A 21,731-nucleotide genomic window follows, 5' to 3' on the forward strand; every position below is an offset into this window, starting at 1 on the left:
GGTCCTTCGAGCCGGATCTGAGGAAACCCCAACCAGTTGGATCGGTGCGGTGAGTACACCATTGGTATTTTCTGTTGACGCGACGCTACTGCATAGACACTGCCCGTCCCAGCCCCCGTGCCTATTGATTAGGCCATTTTCGACGCTATCGCCCATCGCTGTAATTCAGTGCGAATTTTTACCATCGCAGCTGATTAGCGCCAAGTCGGAAACAGATTTTTTTGGAAAATTTCTGTTCTCGATAAAATTGCATGCTTTGCTAAGGTTGTGGTGAGTGGATATTTCGTTCGATTTGCGTGCCATTCTCGGTCGTTCCGCGAAAAAGTGCCATACCGCGACGGGAAGGATTTGTATCGTTCGATTTGTGTCATTTTTCGATTCCGTGTCGTGTAGGAACGGTACCCGCGCCGGGAAGGAGTTCGATTTTTCGATTTGTACCGTTTTCCCGTTTCCGATATTTAAAGTGGTGGTAGTGAAGATCAGTGAAGTGTACAGTAATGGCGACCAAGACAGAAAAGAAGGTGTCAGAGTACGTGATCCAACGGAAAGGCATCCTTGTAGTGCAGAAGGCAGTGGAGAAGTTTGCAGAGGATTTCGATTGCGATCGGGATGCCTGCCAAATTCCAATTCGCCTTGATTCACTGGACCGAATCTACAAGGAGTTCCTAGAGGTACAAGGGCAGATCGAGCTGTACGATAAGTCAGAGATGTTAGATACCCACCTGGAAGAGCGTATGGATTTCGAGACGCGGTATTGCAGAGTCAAAGGTTTTCTATTGTCGAATCGCGCTGCTAATCCCAACCAAACCATGCTGAACAGCACAATGGCGACCCCTGCTCACGTTTCTTCTTCGTTCCACCTGCGCTTACCCAAGATCGATTTACCCAAGTTTAACGGCGATTTCTCGCGATGGCTCGCATTCCGTGACACATACACGTCGATGATCCACAGCAATGCAGATATTCCGATGGTTGCGTAGCTGCAGTACCTGCTGCAATCACTGGAGGGAGAAGCCAGGAAACCATTCGAGTCCGTAGACATTGAAGCAGATAACTACGCATCGACTTGGGAAGCATTGCTAAAGCGGTACGACAACAAGCGGTTCCTAAAGCGTCAGCTTTTCCGAGCTCTATATGACCTCCCACCAATCAATCAAGAAAGTCCCCAAGAAATTCATGTTTTGGTTGATGATTTCCACCGGCATGTGAGGGCTTTAGCAAAGTTAGGCGAACCAGTCCATTATTGGGACACTCCGTTGGTCAACCTCCTTTGTTACAAGCTAGATCCAACTACACTACGTGCTTGGGAGGAGAAAACCAGCAACAACGACGACGTAACTTACGATATGCTGATCGAATTCCTTTACCTACGTGCCCGTATGCTGACGTCCGTTATAACCGATCTGCGATATCGGTCCCAACAACCAGTTACAGCCAAGGTGGCCGGTACGATTCCAACCCCGAAGCCGTTTAATGTGTCATACAAGACAGCCACCGTTGAATCGAGCTCCAGTGATCTGCCGTGTCTCGCCTGTCGGAGAAGCATTTCCTTTTCCAATGTCCAGCATTTTCCGAGATGTCCATCTGCCAGCGTCGTGAGCTGGTTTCCCAGAAACGCCTATGCTGGAATTGCTTCCGTACTGGACACCAAGCCAGAAACTGTACCTCCGTGTTCTCCTGTCGTCACTGCCACGAAAAACACCACTCCCTGCTGCACGAGCCTGTACCGTCGAACATGCAATCTACCCCTGTCGTGGCAGCAAACCAGCCCATTCCCTCGACGTCCGCCATCGCTGGCCTTTCCAGCTCGGTGAATCCGAACAGCCAAGTGAGCCTGTCGGTTCAGGCTGAGTACAGCACAGTCTTGCTAGAAACAGTTTGCCTCCTCGTCGTAGATCAGAACGGCAAGGAAATACCCGTACGTGCACTCCTGGATTCAGGATCCATGTGCAACTTAATAACCAACAAGCTTGCAAATTCCCTAAATCTTCGTCGCACGAAGGTGGATATCGCAGTAGCTGGTATAGGTGACTCCACCAAGCAGATCAAGTGCCAATTGACTGCTAGGATCAAGTCGAAGTCGATACCGTACTCCATCAAGCTTGAGTTCCTGATCCTCAAGAGACCGACAGTGAACCTTCCGACCGTTCCGATCGACATTTCCGCGTGGAAGCTTCCCGAGTTGTCGTTGGCAGGCCCCAGATTCCATATTCCATCCGACATTGACATGGTTGTCGGTGGTGAAGCGTACCACGAGCTGCATCTTGGCAGCAAGCGTTCCCTGGGAGAGGGATTACCGTTACTAATAGAAACAGTGTTTGGATGCATACTGCAAATGCATGGACGAATCCGCACGAATGGCGCACATGAAGAAGCTCATCGATCCAGTAGACGATGTGAACTCGCGCTGCTTCCTCCCGCACCATCCTGTGTTAATGAAATCCAGCACAACAACGAAGGAAGAGCTGCTGTCGATCATTGTCAGATTCCACATACACCTGATCCCCATCGTAGTCAACACCGAAAAAATGTACCGCCAGATCCAGTTGCATTTCGAGGACCGTTCGTTCAAACGCTTTCCCTGGTGTCCCAATCGCGACGAACCGCTCCGATTGGTTGATTTGGCGATCATCGTAGCTGATACATTGTTTTCCGATCGATATGTCAGTCGGTATTCCAGCAATATGAAGCTCCGCAATGTAGCCCGACGTGATCCCCGTCCAGCAGCGTTAATGTGGCTGTACACGGAGCAGTACAAAGACGGCGTTATACGAGTCAGTGGGAGACTCAAGCCTGTCATAGTTTCCAACAATCTGCAGCATCCGATTACGCACCTCGCGAAGCACCCGATCCCCCTAATGCTATCCGAGCACTACAAGCAACTGCTACACGTAGGATCGCAGCTGGCGCTAACCACTATGTGCCAGAAATTAACGGTGATTGGAGGATGTGACCTCTTTCATTGCTCGTACCATCAGTCTCGCTTGATCCAGCAAACCGTGCCAAACTTACCGTCCTCGCGAGTCTTACCAACCAGACCGTTTCCTGTAAGGGGTGAAACGCAACAGTACATCATCGAAAGAGTACAACGAAAACTTCGTGAGCTTCGCCACCCGCGCTGTCTATATCGAACTGCGATCAGCTATAGACACGTCAACGCTTCTGGCGTTCTTCCGCCGTTTTTTTGTTGCCGTAGAAGAAGAAAAAGTGTAGGTAGGAGTGTTGAAGTATCCGTGTTACTTCAAGGTGGCCGGAATGTTGATGAACTTCTCTAAATGCACAATTTAATCCTAAAGTTACGTTAACATAAGCCTAAATGAATTAAACCTAATTACCTAATAATATAAAATTGATGAACTATATTTGCCAAATAAACCTACCGAATAAATCATCGACCTAAACGAACCACCCTAAGAAACAATGCAAACCGAAAACAGCATAATGAACGATCACACAGTGTGAGCGAACCAAACAGCGATCGCACTAATGAGTTTCTAGGTACAATAATCAGCTGTGAAAGACGGAATGCGTAAAACCCAGCGACCGTCGAAAACAATATCCAGGTCGAGTCAGTACAGTGCGTGTGTACCCCAAATATAAGTCCGTCGTCGCGAGTGATAATTTGGATGTATTATAGACTATTGCATTTTCCCCACAATAAACCCCGAAAGCAGTGAAGACTATTGCTAGCTAGTAGATAGTTTGCTAGCGAAGAAATCCATTTGTGAGTGAAAAAATCTGCGTGGCAAAACCCTGAGAAGAAGCGAAAAGTGTGACGACAAAGATAAATAGTGCGCGGAATCAGCTGTTAATTTTCGGCTCATCGACGATCAACTGGGCCGTCTCAGGAGATAGACGGAAGAAAATCCTCCGAATACGGAACCACCAACGTAAGTCGCCCCAACATTTTACCAAAGCTATGGTAAATCTATGTTTGGAACCGAATTCTTCCACATCGCTTCAAATGTTGAAATATTAAAAAAAAATCAAAAAAGGAATAGTATTGTAAGTATGTCAAAAACTTATTTTTTGGCATTGTTTATTGTGATTTTTGAACCATTCTCTATTCGTAAACCCCATTTTCCTGCTAAAAATACGTAACCAAAAGTTTTTAAATATAAAAAAAACAGTTTCAAATAAGGAACCAGACGCCACACATCTTTCTACAGCGACTTTAATCAACATATTTAATCTAGACTTTGAAAACGAGCCCTTACGACTCTTATGCTTTTGCCGAAGCACTACAATCTTAGCTAATACTATCATAACAAAAAAGCAGAGAGGCGCACTCTATAAGAGTACAACGTTGAACATGCTTTGAAATATGTAAATGCTCCATTTTAGTGTCAATTTCGAATTCATTCTAGCAACTACATAAAAGTAGCTAGCAACAGGTCATAGTTCCGAGTCGTTATAGTCCAGAACATATCAAGATTCAACAAGTATAAGAAAGCCAGCATTCAATTAAAGTACCATCATCATGGAAACAACTTTTATCTCGTTGCCATCGTCCAGCCCAGAAGTTGTAGGAGATGATGGGATGCTATGAACTATATCAGTATATGCGGTAATATGCTGCGAATGGAAATATTGCAGAAACTCAGTTAAATGTCTCTCCGGCTGCTCTTTTTCATTGACACTTGTTACATCTACATCAATGTCAGTGACCCAGTTGGTGTTCGATCGCGGTTCAATAATTGGCGAAAAAATTAGATGAACTAGTTTTTCTCCACTAAGCGGAAGATTGTTAAAAACCATGTTTGCGTGTGAAGGGCACAAAACTTATAACCAAATTAATTATGGAATCGTCTCATCAGAATCCGTCACTAACTTATTGACAGGAATAAGTTTGCGCCAGATTGACTCTAGCTCCAAAAACACTAAGTTAGTGTCGGATTCTGATGAGATGAAGTCGAAACACAAATTCCATAGGGTGATGAGCCCATTTTCGCCATGATTCTATTGTCACCCTACCCATTTGAATCCGTTGGTTAGAGCAGTGTCTGCCATCTCTGTTGGACGCATTGAGTCAAATGGTAGCGCAACAAAAGGGACACTCGATTCGAGTTTTTGTTGCGCTCAAACATGAGAATTGCACTGTTTTCAGCGAATTTGTGTTATTATAATGGTTCTTAACAATGAAGCAAAGCTGTTGATGTCAATTTTTAGACGTTCAATTGATTGTAGGCCGAGAAATTAATGAATTAGTGAGGAACCCTCCTTAGTATGGTGAAACCCTAACTAATTTATATAAAAATTCCAATTTGCGCAATAGTCCACACTCCTAACGAAAATGAAAAATACCTTTTCTATGCTCTACAGAATATTTTCAACACGATGATAAGAAATGATGATGACCATTACGAATGCCTGTTCAAAAATTGAACATCTTTCACTGAGATGATAAACATCTCGAAAAAATCAAGTAGCTATGGATCATGGTACCAACGCATTCTCACCATAACTGGTGCAGCGGTACTGAAGATGTCAGTATTCGTAAAATTCTGGGACACGAAGATTTTTTTGAAATTAAAAGTGAATCACTCCAGACTTAAATAAGAAGTTTAAAATGACGACGTAAATTCCAAGCGAATGGTTCGCATTTATTCTCAATATTTTGGCTTTGTTATAAGTAGTTTTCTTTCACCTACCACCTACTCAGTTTGATTCAGCGTAATTCTCTTTACAGCGATATTTTGTAATAGCAGACCTTCAGACAGTAAAGTCCGATATTATTTGCCGTTAAACTGCCGTTCTGCCTCAAAATTAAAAACCCGGATCACAATTCCCCACTCTCCGCTACGCAAATCCGAAATCACAACATAGAAGAACAGAAGCTTAGCATTGTAATTTTATTTTTCACTACCGTCCGCTTCGTGGCATTGCTAAGAAATGGAAGCAATGCCTTGCCAGCCAGCCAACAGCCCAGAATATGCGAAGCGAGTAAATCGTGCCACGCGTTGGTTGTAGCGCTCGAGAAGCAGCTCAGCAGTAGCAACAACGGCACACTGCAAATCGGCTTTTTGTCGTGACTTTGCAGATGTGCCTGGTTTTAGTTTCCGTCAAGTCTTAAAGGTACAAGATGGAACGTCATGAATAAACAATCTCTGTACGTCAAGTCGCGCTACTTAGGAAACACTTTTCACATTGCAAACGTCTTGGCGTTGAAACGAATGCAGGGTGAAAATCATGGCAGATGTCTGCTGTTATGGTAAGGGATGGAGCCGAGGATTTGAGAAATCTTTCTAATAACAAATAGTAGGGTGACTGGAGTGTAAATACACTCAGCTGTGAGGTATAATCTTTATGCATTATATCTTCAGAAATCGCGAAAATTAGAGTGCACTTGAAGGCGAACTATTACAATTGATAAACACAGCTAAAAATATTGAAATTTAAATGACGAGTAAATCAATAGTTTTATAAATATACATCGTTTAAACTAAATTTTTATTCAAAAACGAAATAAAATTAACTCACATAATTAGAGCCTTTTTTTCAATTTGTTTATTTGCGTGTATACGTTAGCTTCAAGGTGCCATTTTTTCATAGTTTTACATTTTGAATTTCTTAAAACTAGGGGGTGAGAATGAGATATTACACTGTAATTCATATGATATAATAGCTACATACCGTCGATAATTAAAAGAAATTTATCGGTAATTTTCTGTAAACCTGTGTTATGTTAAAAACAGTCGTCGAACAGGCGATTCAAGTTGAGTAATTTTGTGGAATTGCGTAATTATTTCTGTAGTCCAAATATCTTCAAAAAATTAATGCAAAATATCAAAATACATTAGTTAGGGACTTTGCGTTTCGACTTCGTCTCATCAGAATTCGGCACTAACTTAGTGACAGGAGTAAGCTAGCGCTGGATTGACGCTAGTTTCAAAAAATGAGAACACTATTTGTGCTTCTGAGCAAACCTTCGTAGGGTTTGCTCAGAAACACACGTGTTTTTGTATTTTGGGGCTAGCGTCAATTCTGTCACTAAGTTAGTGTCCAATCCTGATGAGACGAAGTCGTAACGAAAATTCCATAACTAATTTAGTTAAAGGTTCCCTGTTCTCCACGTGCAAAGATGGTTTCAAATAATTTTATCCTTAGTGGAGAGAAAATAGTTTTTCCTAAATGTTTCTCCACTAACGAGAAATATTGCACAGATCAATATACATATTATGAACTGTGCAAAAAAACATGGCACAGTATATTGTTGAATGATGATAGAATTTTACATGCTTTAGTGGAAAATAAATCGTTGAATGCAACACAATATTAGACAGTAGAAACGACGTTGTTAGTTGAGATTTACTAAAGTGAAAAATCTCTGATCGGGGCTTCCTTCGGAAGGAAAGTAAAGCCGTTAATCATAGGCCATACGTTGATTGGCCAATGTCTAGAGTCCAGAAAGTGGAGTTGCCTGTCTGCCACTCAGTGCGGAGAACAACCGACAGAAAATATTAATAAAGAATTAACTTATTAGTCAAGTTGATAAAGAACGGAACTTATTTTCTTGTGTTGTTGAATTAAACTTTATGTGACCTGCGACGCTCCATTTATGTGCCTCTTGTGGGGTGTAAGTTAAAGATTATTTCGTTCGGAGAAGACATGAGCGCAGCAGCAACGTTGTGAATTAAGCAATGATGAAACTTTTATTGCCCCTTCTGGTTTTTTAGTAGAAATTTCCGCAGTGCTGAGTGAAATGTACGAATTTATCGCTCGTTGAGCTACACATGTTGCAGTGCCGACTGGAGATAAACAAAAACACGAGATTGTTTTTGACGTGTAAGATAATAAAAAAACACAGCGAAAACCATCGGTCATTCCATGTATCGAAAATAATTTCTTCGACTCAAACGAACACAGCAATCAACGCGAACGAACAACGTCGGAGGTAACAGAAAAAAAACTGGGGAATCGAACGAGGTAACCAAATTGTGAGTATCGTACAAGTGAAAGTAAACTGACCACCATCTGTCGTGGTAATCCTAAATTGGATTTTGCTTTGGATTAGTAATTATAATCGGGGGTCCCCACAAGCTTTCGTTCGTCGAAATTTTTGGATATAATATTAATATATTCTAAATTCTAGAGTGAAACATAGTATCCAAAGCGCTACCCACAAGGATTTCTTCTTTCACACTGTTTGGTTCCAGTGTGGTAATTTTCAGCGACATACTCCATCTATTTTTGTTTGCCTTTATTTTGACGGTACAACGAACGTACGCAAACCATCAGTATGTAGATTTATGTACATGTTTGGCAATACATTTGTTGGCTGACTGAATAAAAACATATGCCAATCTCGGTGGCGTAGCTAGAAAGTTGGTTTATTTGACATAGAGTGTTGTTTTTGTTGTACGAAAATTCCTAATTGAACGCCTCTCATCCAAAAGGGGCAAAAGGGACTATTGAGCTTGAATGAAGCGGTGATATTATCATTGAAGATACTGAAACCCAATAAGATTTGATCCGCTAGTGTAGAACATTTTGTCACAATCGAGTTTTCACGTTTTCACGAATCTCTGCCTTCATGTCGAAGAGTACAGCCTCATCGTATGGGTCGAGTGCATGCAACCCACTGGATTCTCTTTAGTAAGATGAAGTGCCTTTGCGGAAGCAAAATTGGTTATTTGACAGTAAGCCATTTGCTTCGACCCAATTGTCGAGGCGAAACAAGATCATTTTATCAAACAACTTTCAGCTACAGGACAGCATTTAAATCGGTCGATACAAATTGTGATCGGAGGCAGGTTTTCCTGGTTTTGAAAAGGTGGTGAGTATCACCAGTCATAAGGGACAATGTTATCCTCAAGGAACTTGTTGAATAAATTCAACGAGCGCCTTTCGCAGTGTCAGACAGATTTTTCTACGAGTTGAATTTGATAAGAGAGTGGGAACCCCACCATCAAAAACGATATTTCGTTAGCGGTATCGTGATGAATGGCAACGCGGTACGTTTTCTGTACCGGGACAGAGTCCGGACAGATCTTGGTGAAAGCGAATATCCAGCTGTTTGAATATTCCACATTCTCGTTGGTATTGTTTCGATAACGCATGCGTCGAGCCGTATTCCTACGAGTGCTTATGGCCGTTTCTCTCGTTAACCCGTCGACGAACCGGCACCAATGCGTTTCTGGCTTTCATTAGGCTCTGTATTCACGCTTCTAACGACACATACTATCGATGGCTAGCGAGTAACCTGTCGTCTCGGAAAGCATTTTACGCGGTGGACTCCGTGTAAATTTCTGAGCACTTTTTGTCACACCACCGGGCACAGTGGCACAGGTGGTAATCAGCTATTTTCGGCTGCGTCCCTTATCACCTATTCTTCTAAAGTGATTCATCAGCAGTGCTATCTTTGAAAATGAACCGCCATGGTTATGCAACTATTTTTTCCGAGCTTTTTTAATGCAAATAATTAAGCATTCTTTATTTCATTATATTCTGAATTGCACATATTTTGTCGCATGCAATTTTAAATTTGCTTTGATTTGATGGCATTGTAAGGGAACACGCATTCGTCGTTTGATGCTAATCGAGCTGACATTTCTTTGGACTGAGCAGGCTAATTTATTTCTTTGTTTGGTGTTTGATTGACCAACTAGGAAACCAATCCAGTGGGTCTTTAATGCGCGTGAGCAATGCGCATGGTTTTGTCTGAGTGAATGATGACTTTTGAGTTATGTATGGGGATTGAGAATTTACAATTCGCAATTAATTATTAAATGGTCAGTCAATTGTACTGAGCTAAGAATAAGTGCGTACTATTTGGAGACGGGGTGTTTTTTATTCGTGCATGGTATTAATATCGTTTAGGAACGCAGCATCGATATTTTTTCTGTTTCGTGTCTTTATTGTAATATTACAACGTTTACTAGAACGAGGTGGAAGATTTCAAGTTACGGGATATCAATATGATTGTGATAATACCTCTATAGGACCATTTATAAATTCTGCCACGCTGTTAGGGGGAAGAGCCATTGTGACGTAAATGGGATGGGGAGCACGTCATGTGCTTTGACGTAATCGGCCGTTTTACGCACGATTTTACGATGCATATAGGACATTCCATAGAACATGGACACTTTTGCGTGCAGCGTCAGTATTGTGCTCCTTCAAATAAAGGAAAAACTGAAATTATTTGGTTCGTATTCGACCAAGGCGATAAAGAGCGTGGTAATTTGAGAGAAATTTAGTTAGTATTGGGCAATCTTTGCGTGACATAATTTATGAAGGATCCAGCATACCACTTTTAAACTCATTATTTATGGTCCATTTTATATTGTCGACAACACTCCCGGCAGCCGGCTGTCCGGAGTTCAAGTTGTTGTCGATGAAATGAACTCTCTATAAACGGTTACCCACAGTTTAAACACCTTAACATCTAAATCATTTACGTATCCTACAGTCAATAAACTATTCAAACTTTTTATGCACGAAAATATATTCTGAGTCGCATCGCTTGCTTGAGGCGAATCCTGACTAACAATCTTCCCACTACCCAATCCGTGGTACTTATGGGAGTGTCACTGAGTCGGGGCCTTCCGTTAAGTAAGTACCACATCAACACTTCCTTTCTCGTGATTCTCAGGCAAAATTCTTGCTTGGACTGGATCAATTGTTATTCCCAAACAATGCTCCTCAAGTAGTCTGGCTGGAAATGAGAGTCATCAGTCAGTAATCTACGAAGTATACCGTGCTTACGCGACGCACTACGGGGCACAGTGGCACGATCTGCGACAAAACTTCAAAAATCTATATCTTCTAATTCTTTTGTAAATATATATTTTATTTTTTTTTCTAAGTTTCGATAAAATCATTTTAAAAATTTTCAGTAGTCGGAAGAAAAATTTATTTTTACATGTCGTGGAAGTAAGAGATGTGAAGGATTTCTATTCAATTTAATTCATATTAATTTTTCATACCCTCGAATTTCAAATGGCGAGAGCTACACAGTCGATTGTAATAGTTTTGAGTTCTTTGAACAGAAAAATGGTTGTGTTTAACTATAAATTTAAGCTTTTCGAAGAAAAATTATTTACGATAATTCTGCATTATACTGCCATTCTAGGCGGCGAAGTATTTTTACTGTTGCCCATTGCAACTTGAGGTTCGATTGGTTTGCTTTCACTTAGAATAAGACATATTAATAGATAGATTATAAGTGTAGTTAAAAAAATTAGTAAAGCGATATCCCCGTATAAAGATATCATCAAGGGAGCGCGATAATTTAGTTTGTTAGGTGTTAACGTTATAAGCCGTAGGCCTGGGTTCAAATGCCAAAGCACGCATCTTGGGGTAGATTTTTCTGGCCACAAAAAAGAGGCGATTGACTCTCACCCTTATAGTCTAACCAAAAAACGATTGTAGCAATTTATTTAAAAATTATTATTTTGAAGTCGAATACTTATCTGAAGTTTTCACAATTTGTTTCTAACGTGACGGGTGGTTCAAATGAAAATAAATAAATACTTCGAATTTTCAGGTGTGGAATTCTACACACGAATTTTTTTCCGTTGTTGAGCTTACTTATAGGGCTTTCGCCGGCCCGACTCCTTTGCTACACCACTGGCTAGAACATAGTCCTTTTTATGACGCCGCCGGTAGTTTAGAAGATTGTACCTAGTTTTTGTGGTTACCGTCACCACCGATTCTATTTGTGTATTGCTGTGCCAATCAAGTATTTGTTATATTTAGCTACTAGAACCGACACGCATATTTAGAGGCTATTATCGGACTCGTCACTTGGCAAGTCTGTACAATACGTAACATTGCTTATAGAAAGTGTGGTACTAAATATTCAACTTTCTTCTTCGATCAAAGTTAGTAAAATGCTATATTAAAGGCGGTTATATAGATATAGGGCACGTTTTTGATGCTAGTGATATGCAAGCTTGGTTATTCGTAAACTGCTCCGCTTGTTCTATTTTTCGTTTTACAGTTTTAAACCATCGTGGTTCCAAGATTTTCATCATGCGCGGGGAGCAAAGAAAAGGAATTAAGCATAATTACATCTAAAATTTATCAGCGTCAAATTGAGAGTTTGAAAAAGCTGTATTATCCCGAAAGTCCAGTGGTTCGAGCAATAAGCAATTCAAGGAATCTCACAACTGCTCAAAACAAGCCTTGGAGTGGAACCGCTTATCGTCAACTGTGATTGAAGGTTATTCTAAAAATCAAGGCTGAATCCAACATCTCCGATTATGATACGGCGTTAATACCGAATGCTATGCTGTGCGGCAAATCCTTCTCGAGTAAACCTCTTAACCGATTGCTCAAACAACAAAGAGTAGCCAGAACTTGAGCCCATAAGCTGCACGACCAGATCTTGACGAAACTCGATGAATGTGTTTTGATAGACGATGAAACCTATGCGAAGGGCGAATTCAAACAAATCTCAAGAAATAAATCCTACAAAGTTTCTGCTCGCGGCAAGGTTCCTAGCAGATTCCTGTGTGGTTTTATGAATAAATGCATTAAAAATATATATATAATTTGGCAAGGAATCTGTTCCTGTTGCAAGAAAATCAGCGTTTTTGTGACGGACATTAAATTTGATAACCAAGACCGCGACTGAAGAAGGTATGCTACGGCTGATGAGCGGCATTGACAGAAAAGTGTGATATTTGCTTTTTTGTTTCGTTTATAGAGGTTTTTAACCTTAGGGCCATTCGCCTCAGCTTTCTGGTTCGCTTAATTCTTTAGAAAAATCTTTAACCTTATATGTGGTGTAGGGAATCGAACCTAGGTGTTCTACGTACAAGGCAATCAATTTACCAACTATGCTATGCCCTCCATGTGAGAATTTCTTCTAAATGGAGAAAAACGATTTATTCTAGTTATTTTCGTGAAATAAAATGTTAAGCCTTACTTTCATCTTTAAAAAGTGAAATGCACTTGCTGCTGCTTTTATAAATATTTCTTTTTGCGCTTTTAAACTGAAAAATTAAACACTATTTGAACACAATTTTTGAACTCCTAGTCGCTAGCAGCGTCTCAAAAGAATAGGGCGTTCAAGGAGACTGAAGACTGGAAGCCTAAGATCTAGTATCCTGGAAATTCAAAATATATTCGGTCATGATTTGGAGTACCCTAATTTCTCGGTCGCGATTATAATGATGTTGATGTTATTTTTGAAGATGCGTACAGTTCAGGGATAAAACCAACCCAAAGAACGAGAAAATTCCTATATTATTCATAAATAATTTTACTTGATTCATCAATTGAAGCAGTTGCGCGCAGCCGTCGAAATCAGTAACATTTGTTTCAATCTTCATGGAATATTTGCTGTAGGTGCACAATTAAGTTTAGGCTAAAGGAAGTCATCTTTATCCAGTTCCATCATCTATGTCATTCAGTACTGAAATCATTCGGACCTTTAATACAAGCAGAAAGTTTTCTAGAATAATAAAGCACGTTATTAAAATTAATTTGGATTTAATAGGACAATGTGGATACAGAAGGCGTCAAAATAGAAATACTACTACACGATCTGGCACTGCGTATTTGTCTCAAACTCATTAAAATGCACGTGGCAATACAAACAAGTAAATGATTCAAACTTTCGCAAAACAGTTAGGAGGAACTGTGCCAATTTGGACGTAGTAAGGATTTATGAACTATAAAACTGAAACGTGTTAACCGATTTGCAAGCACTGATTTTTTTCCTGTAAGCTTTTTCGATCTCTTACCTTATTGTGTATAAGCGTTAAAGTACGTGAAAGGTCCGAATAACCCCAGCCCTAGACCAATTCCGAGCAGCAGTTGCATGTCTATTTCTGCAATAGAAGTGAATATGAATGCTATTTGTATTTTACCTAATTTTCAAACCGTGGAATGGAAAGTTCTATTTCGCAGCTAAAACATGATTATATTTAAACCTTAAGTATGAACTAGTTCAAATTCAACTTTGTGTCGGCATACAATTTTTAAATCAATTCATTTAATTTTGTTTCAATTCCATTTATCTATTACAATTTTTATATCTTGTCTTTTTTCCCTTGTTAGCATATTTTTGTTCTGATATACCTGTTAACCTTTTTCATTTTTGCATTTCATCCATTTTTATTACTACCATTTAATTTATGGTTATTTTGTCTGTTATTCTATTTTTTGCAATTTTTTAAGCAAAATCTACATTCTTTATTCTATTTTTTCTATTGTTTTATATTTTAATGCTCTACTTATTTATTTGTTCTTTTTGTTTTAAAATTTGTCTACCTGCTCCATTTATTATTGATGTACCTTTTTTATATTTTCTTTCTTTCTGAATATTTTTTTGTATATCTGCAGGCATTTTTCTTTTTCTTAAATACACCCCAGTTTATCTGTTGGTCTTATTATTTACTTTTCTTGCATTTTCGGTGTGTTCCATATTTTCTAGTTGTTTAGCTATCAATTTTTCCGTATTTTTCTTTTTTTTTTTAAATTACTTTTTTAAGTATTTTTATCAAGCTTTTCGCTCGTTCATTATTGTTATTTCCTCATTTTTTTCCATTTAATCTATTTAGGAAGAATTTTCTCTATTGACCATTTTCATGCGTTTAAAATTTTCCTAAAAACATTATATTTACATCTTTTTCACGCTATGCGATCTTTTTTCTTCTTTTTACATTTAGTCCATTTTTAAATTCATTTCAAATTTTAATTCTTATGTTATTCTTTAAATTATTTTATCAATTTCATGTAGTTTTATTCTTTATGGTTTGTTCTCTCCTTTTTGTGTTTCTATATTATTTTGATTATTCTACTATTGTTTGCTTTCCCCTTCGTCCGTTTGCTCCATATTTTTATTCAATCCATACCTTCCAAACTTCTTAGTCTTTTTCGTATTTACATAATTTGACATTTTACCTTATTTTCAAAATTTTTCGTTTCGTTCATTTTTTCAAATTTTTATGTTAATTGCGTACCTATTTCTCTAATTTTGTGCATTCTAGATGTTTCACTCACTTTTCATTGCTTTAAATATTTCTTGTCATTTAGGCATTTTTTATATTAATGTTGGCATTCTTTTTAGTGTCCTTTTTCCATTTTCATTTTTTCTTGAAGTTTTCCTATTCCTGCCGATTCATGATTTTGATTTTTGTTTGTCTAGTTTCCTGTTTTATGTCACCGATTTTTTTTATCTGTTTTGTTTTCATTTTTCTAGACTAAACATTTTCTGAAAATTGTTTTTTAGTTGATTTTGACGTTTGTTTTTTGTACATTCTTTCAATGTTTAATTTTTCTATTGTGCTATTTTTCATTTTACTTTGATCTCCGTTTTAACAAATTTTTAAATGTTTGAAGTTGCTATATTTATAGTAATTCTGTATCTCGACTTTTACTTATATTTTTTCCGTATTAAAGTTCATTTTTATTTTATTCAATTATTAATATTTTTTAATAGTACCCTTTTGATGGTAATCGTCATCGGGAGTAATTTTACGCCAAAAATAGGACTTTTCGAACATTACACTTAAGAATCACGATCAAGCAATTTCAAATATGAAACTATTTGATGGCAGAAGTATCCCCAAGGACCGTGAAAAAACTTTTGGAAAATCAAGATTGAACATGAGATATGAAATATTGGGCCCTATTCTCGCAGTCACGTCACCTAGTGACTAGAGTAAATTTAAACTAGAGTTAACTAGAGTAAAGGTGACGTGACTGTGAGAATAGAGCCCATTATAAATTGGTTTAAAGTAGCCCCCATAGGGGGGCTACATCACGCCAAATATATTTTTTTCTAAAATCATGTTATCTTCTTGATTTATTGTTAAGGATTATGCTCGTTATCTATGTGTGAATGCAAATGAATGTCGCGCTCGTAAAAATAAACGGGTATATTCAAAAACTGCGTAACCGCGCATCCAGTAACCTAGTTTTGGACAGTCAAAAATCCTACAAAGCAAAACTGCAACGCGAGAAAAACGCTGCTCAAAATATACTTTTTTATTGAGCCTTGTGAATTAAACAAGCTCAGTTTTAGTTTTTTTTTCCCAAAAAGTAGTTTTAATTATTAAGTATTGATTTTTTTGTGTTTCGAAATCATCTCTTCAGCAACTAGCACCATCTGGGTGTCTAGTTTGACGATGTATCTGAAGTAGTACCCAAGTTAGCTCTAGTTAGACACAAAAAATAGTTTTACTAAACTTAATGACAGGACTAAGCTAGCGCCGCATAGTGGCGTAACTAGACCAAATTCCTGGCCAAAATTATTTTGCCCGTTTAAGCCCTATTATATGTCAAAGAGTAGTAAAAAGAGATTTCTTACAGTTTTAGACAATATAATAATCCTTCTAGCAGTGTAATACAGATTAAAAAAATCAACTTTAATTTTGATTTCTTCAAATCTAACGATGTTATTGGGGATAACGGGTGTCTATTAGAAGGCACTTAAAGGTTTTGATTTTATGAACGTAACACCACAAATTAAGGCATTTTGTTGCTCTTAAAATTGCTTAGTTTGCGATCGAATTAGACTAATTTTTCTTTAGTGCAATTAACTTCTTACGCAAGCCTATTTTCTAAATTGCCAAATTTACCTTAGATTAACATAGCAGAACATTGTTCCGGAATTTGAAAACGATATCTTCCTGCGAAATTTTTTTATTGGCAATCCGATTCGTGCAAGTACACCACAATACATTTTTCTTCAATAATCTTGGAGAGCGTAGCCACAAACCTCTGCCAAAAACACACTTCGGTGAAGGGACATAACTCTGCTAACCTTGAATATGTTTTTAATTATACTTGTTTATTATCTTCGATAGTGTTACCAACGAACTGTCTTTCACTTTTTCAAATAAAATTTGCATTAAACATTTGAAAAAAATAGCGAACTTAGCTCACTTTTTCGCCACAACTTTGTAAAAAAAATTTTTTTTTGGGAATTCTTCAAGGCCCCCCCTCTCATATTGTGACACATGTCAAGGTAAGCTCAGATGCCAAATTTCACATCATTTGGACAATTTTAGACCCCGCCCACTTCGCTTGAATTTTTTTGAAATTGGTACTATGGGAAAATATGGAGGAAAAATACATCAAATGCAATTACATTACAATTTATACCTCTTTTGAAAATAATCTTTGTATTTGAATGGAGATACTTTTGTTTCTAGGAAAATACGGGAAAGTGGGGTACTGGGTCATTTTGGCCCCAAAATCCCCTATTTTTAATGATTTTTCTGCTCCGTGATGCAAATTGTACATATTTTGTAGTTTTTCTAATGTGAAAAATCTTAGAAAACGATCGGAGCCTTTTTGACCTTTGTCCGAATACGAGAAGTTGCGGTTAAATGGCCTTTTGTCATTCATATTAAACTTCATCATTTTCTCGTTAATATATCTTTACGATTCTTCACTCAATTTTCATAAACTATACCTTATTGAACGCGGAAAATCCTTAGGATTATAACAAAAATAGATTCGTTACCGGTAAAATTCAGGAACATCAAATTATCTGACATATAGTGTCGATTTCGCATTTTTATCATAAAATCGCACATATTAACTCCATTTAACAACAAAATTCTTAGTTAATTTACTACTTTTAGTGTAAAATATGCTTGAGGATCACATGAGAAAAGTTTTATTCCTGGAAAAATAGGGGAAGTTGAGTTATTAGCACTAATAATGAAAAAAATGGGATTTGTGGAGTAAATATCAAAAAGTTTGATGTTCCTGAATTTTACCTCTAACGTTTTTATTTTTGTTTTATTCCTCAGAATATTACACGTTCAACAAGTTGCATTTTATGAAAATTGATTGAAGAATAATAGAGATATATGCATGAGAAAATGATAAAATTTAATATGAATGACAAAAAGCCCTATAACCCCAACTTCTCGTATTCTGACTAAGGTCAAAAGGGTTCCGCTCGATTTCTAAGATTTTTTCATATTAGAAAAACTACAAAATATGTATGATTTGCATTACGGAGCAGAAAAATCATTAAAAATAGAGGATTTTGGGGCCAAAATGACCCAGTACCCCACTTTCCCGTATTTTCTTAGGAACAAAGATATCTTCATTCAAATACTAAGATTATTTCCTTTCAAGAGAGGTATGAATTGTAATTTTCTGATTGCTACTTCAAAAGTTATAGCATTTAATGTATTTTTCCTCCATATTTTCCCATAGTACCAATTTCAAAAAAAATCAAGCGAAGTTTGGCACCTGAGCTTGCTTTGATATTTGTCACAATATGAGAATTCAAAAAAATATTTTTTTTGCAATGCCCTAATGGAAGTAGTACGTACAGTCAATACGATATGTATTTCCAGTATGCATCTTTTCATATTTCGCCAAATAATCATTTTTTATTCTGCATCCAATTCAACGCAATTCTTACGCTATTATGCTTGCCATTTAGAAGATAACGTTGAATTCAAGTGAATAAAACTATTTGAGAATGAATGATTTATACACAAACTGAATGAACAAAGCACACAGCACATGTTTTGCTCCAATTATTCGGGAATAAAAAAATATAATTCATCGAATGTACAGTATACCTGTTATTAGTAATGAGAACTCTAATGATAACTCTAAGAATTGCTTGGTATTTTAGCTATATTTTTACCTTCCGCACCCTTTGTAAAGTTTAGTTTTTTTCTTAGTAGTTGATTAAATAGATTAAAAATATTGAGCGTTGATAGTAAAAATAGATTTTAATTGATCGGTAGATTGGTCTTACACAGTATATAGTTCTAATACTGTATAAACAGTTCAAATTCAAATCTATCGAGAAAGATTGCAGTAGTATTCAACCGTTTGAAACAAAACAAAGTGTAGTAAAATTGGTGTAATTGTTATTAAACGTGGTCTAATTGCTTTTTTTTCCAAACAGTCAATAATACTACACATTTTTTTGTTATCTAATGTCAAGTCAACGGAGCACAAGTGAACATCTATACATACATACGTGATATTTTCGAAGTGATCCTACCTTGGGTTAATAATATCTAATTTCACTGGCTTTCCTTCGTCAGCTATACAGCACATTTCAACACCGTTGTTTTCATTGTCGGCACCGAAAACAACTTTGCCTAATCGACGCGTGAAACGATGCTTGAAAGCAATTTACACATACTTACAAACTCGAAAAGCTCATCACCATTATCTTCTCCGCGCGAAAATAGGTTCAAAGCAATCTGCCGGCAGGATATTCGTCGCCCCGTCGTAACCATAAATAAATTAGAAGTTAATTTTCCGTTAAAATTACTCCTCAGTCGCACACTTCGAAGAATCGATTTATCCTCAGCGAGAGAGTGCACACAAACAACACTTTGCTTTTATTTATTATCATCTTTCTTCGACTAACTTCCCCACAGGCATTAGACTAAAATTGGCACTCGATGTTATGCCATGTTTGAACAGCACAGTAAACATGAAAATCTCCAATATGCAAAGACCACAGCTTGCAAGGACTTCGGGTTATTCACAGCTAGTCACAACCCTTTCAGCGCACCGAGAACAAAGCCACATTTACGTTGTCACAGTTACACTAAATGATATTAAAAGCTATCCTATACACGCAACTTCAATTAGCTCTGATTATTAAAACTGAACAAGTTAACGTTCGTTTTATTTCGTTATCTGCTTCGCCACATTAAACAATACGTTTCCCGTGTACGTCGTGTTACATCCCGCCCGAGGGTCCAGCTGTTCCGAACATTCGAGCAGGCCGTACCACACATCCGGCTACGTGTCACATGGTCCTACCGTTTCAGTTAAACACCACCGAAGGCTAATCCCGAACCGATTCGCACGCGTGCTCACACCGACAGGTCCCGCAGCAGACTGACTGACCGTTGGCAGAACCGATTTAAGAAACGGAATGCGCTCTGCTCCGGGGGCTGCAGGGCATCATCCCGCTGCTGTGCATAGTATCAGACCGCCAGGCAGTAGTAGTAGTAGCTGGCGGAGAAAGAGAGCCGAGAGGGTTGTAAACAGAGCAGTTTGGGGGGAGGGAAAATGATCGGGGTGGAAAGTTTGATGGAAAAACGAGATATAATAGACCGTGTCGTGCCGGTGCGGTGGAAAATGGGAGAGTGTTTGCGTTACCCGCTCTCCATGTGTGGCATTATGCGCAGTGATGCCAGCAGTGCCAGAGAGGTGCACGTTGAAAGGATGCGTGATAGTGGGCATCCAAGAATGATGTCACGAGGGTTGAGCTTCGAACATTTTTTTCTGGGAAATTATATGTCAAAGTTTAGTGTCGGATGATTTATTATAAAAAAACAATTTTTAAATTATTTAAATTTGTTTAAAGTTTAGCGAAAATGAAATTAAATGGTCAAGTATCTTTAATAAAACAAGACATGACTAGGAAAGGTTGTCTTGGAATGTAGGCGTGCTCCGGCTCCTGCAATTAACCCTAGAACGTTGCACTGGGGTAAAATATACCCCACACCATCTTTGGAGCCGCGTGAAGACGCGAATTCGGCATTTACTGACCTGGGACCCCAACCATAATTCAATTTAGAGTTCCTAGTAAGAGAAGGAAAAGGTGGTATAGCCAGTTTGCTTATAGCCTTCGTTAAAGCAAGTGTCAAAGTTGGCGAGGGGTACATTTGTACCCCAGGGTACGGTTGCCGTTAGTGTTTCGTCAGATTTCGTGCTGTCAGTGGAAATGTGATTCGTGACAATACAAGTTAAAATACTGGTTGTTTTACTACGTAAGTAACAATTAGTGTTATATATTCGTTTTTAATCATTTATTCAATTAATTAAATTTAATTTTGAACTATAAAAACGCTGATTTTCATTGTTTTATTGTTTATTTTTAATAATTTTTCAAAATAATGACATGCAAGTATGATTTGCGCACAATATCTACTGTAACAGTAACGTTGCGTGTTACCAATGTATTACTGATCAGAAATATTTTTTTCATTTCAATTTTCACCCCATTTAGTGGTATTTTCCAAAACCCGATTTTTAAACTTTCACTCTTCAAAATAATTGCACTTTTTCAAAAAATTCGAAATTCCATTTTATACCGTTTCTGGACCATTCTTTCAACTTTTAGAATCATTCGACTTTTTCCAAATCGGTTGAAAATTCGCAAAGTTATAGTAATTTTTGCGAAAAATGTCAAAACTGCGATTTTTTCTTTTTTTTTGTTCAAACCATTTTATGTATCATTGATTCAAAAAATTCCGTACTTTCACTCACAAATCTGTTTCTGCAAAAAAACGAAGAAAATGATTTCTTTTGTTTGCATTTTTACCTGCGAATATTGCGATCAAACGCTTGGGGTACATTTGTACCCCAGTGCAACGTTCTAGGACAGAAAACGCAAGTGCAACGTTCTAGGTTTAAAAGGGAGGGGAAGAGGTTAATTTATTTAGCGCATCGACGACCAAAAAAATTGAAATGTACAAAACTGAGTGATATAAGTGTAAGCAATGAAAAATTAGACTAGTTACTGAGCTATTACATAACTGAACTCGGCCGTTTTATCCGATAGTTTCTTGCTAAATTTTTGACTATTTCTCCGTAGAATATTTTCGGTTTTTCAGTTTCACATCATGCGTTTAACTTTGTCTTCAGTTTGCTGGAAATAATCAACAAAATTAATGAAATCAGTATTACACTTTACCTGTCCTCCAATTATGAAAAGCAGTACGGAATTTTTTTTCACAAAATTGTGAATAAAGCGCCATGAATTCTGGAACAATTACCTTTTTATGTTTCGAAAACAGGACAATGAGCGAAAATTCTGTGTTTTATAA

At 37.8% G+C, this 21,731-nt stretch overlaps 1 protein-coding gene across 9 annotated transcripts in view; it reads right to left on the reverse strand.

The window, feature by feature from the left end:
- LOC131684069 (potassium voltage-gated channel protein Shaw-like) overlaps window positions 1-19,800 on the reverse strand; it is a 250,442-nt gene extending 230,642 nt beyond the window's left edge. For 6 of the 9 annotated variants that reach the window (XR_009304605.1, XM_058966601.1, XM_058966600.1 and 3 more), the window contains exon 1: window positions 18,941-19,782. The gene's annotated coding sequence lies outside the window, so the exon portion shown is untranslated. Of the gene's footprint in view, window positions 1-18,916 lie in introns of all 9 variants that reach the window. The other 3 variants (XM_058966604.1, XM_058966602.1, XM_058966598.1) reach the window with 3 other exon arrangements.
- Between the last annotated feature and the right edge of the window lie 1,931 nt (window positions 19,801-21,731).

Source organism: Topomyia yanbarensis, chromosome 2 (genome assembly GCF_030247195.1).
Source record: "Topomyia yanbarensis strain Yona2022 chromosome 2, ASM3024719v1, whole genome shotgun sequence".
Classification (NCBI taxonomy): Eukaryota; Metazoa; Arthropoda; class Insecta; order Diptera; family Culicidae; genus Topomyia; species Topomyia yanbarensis.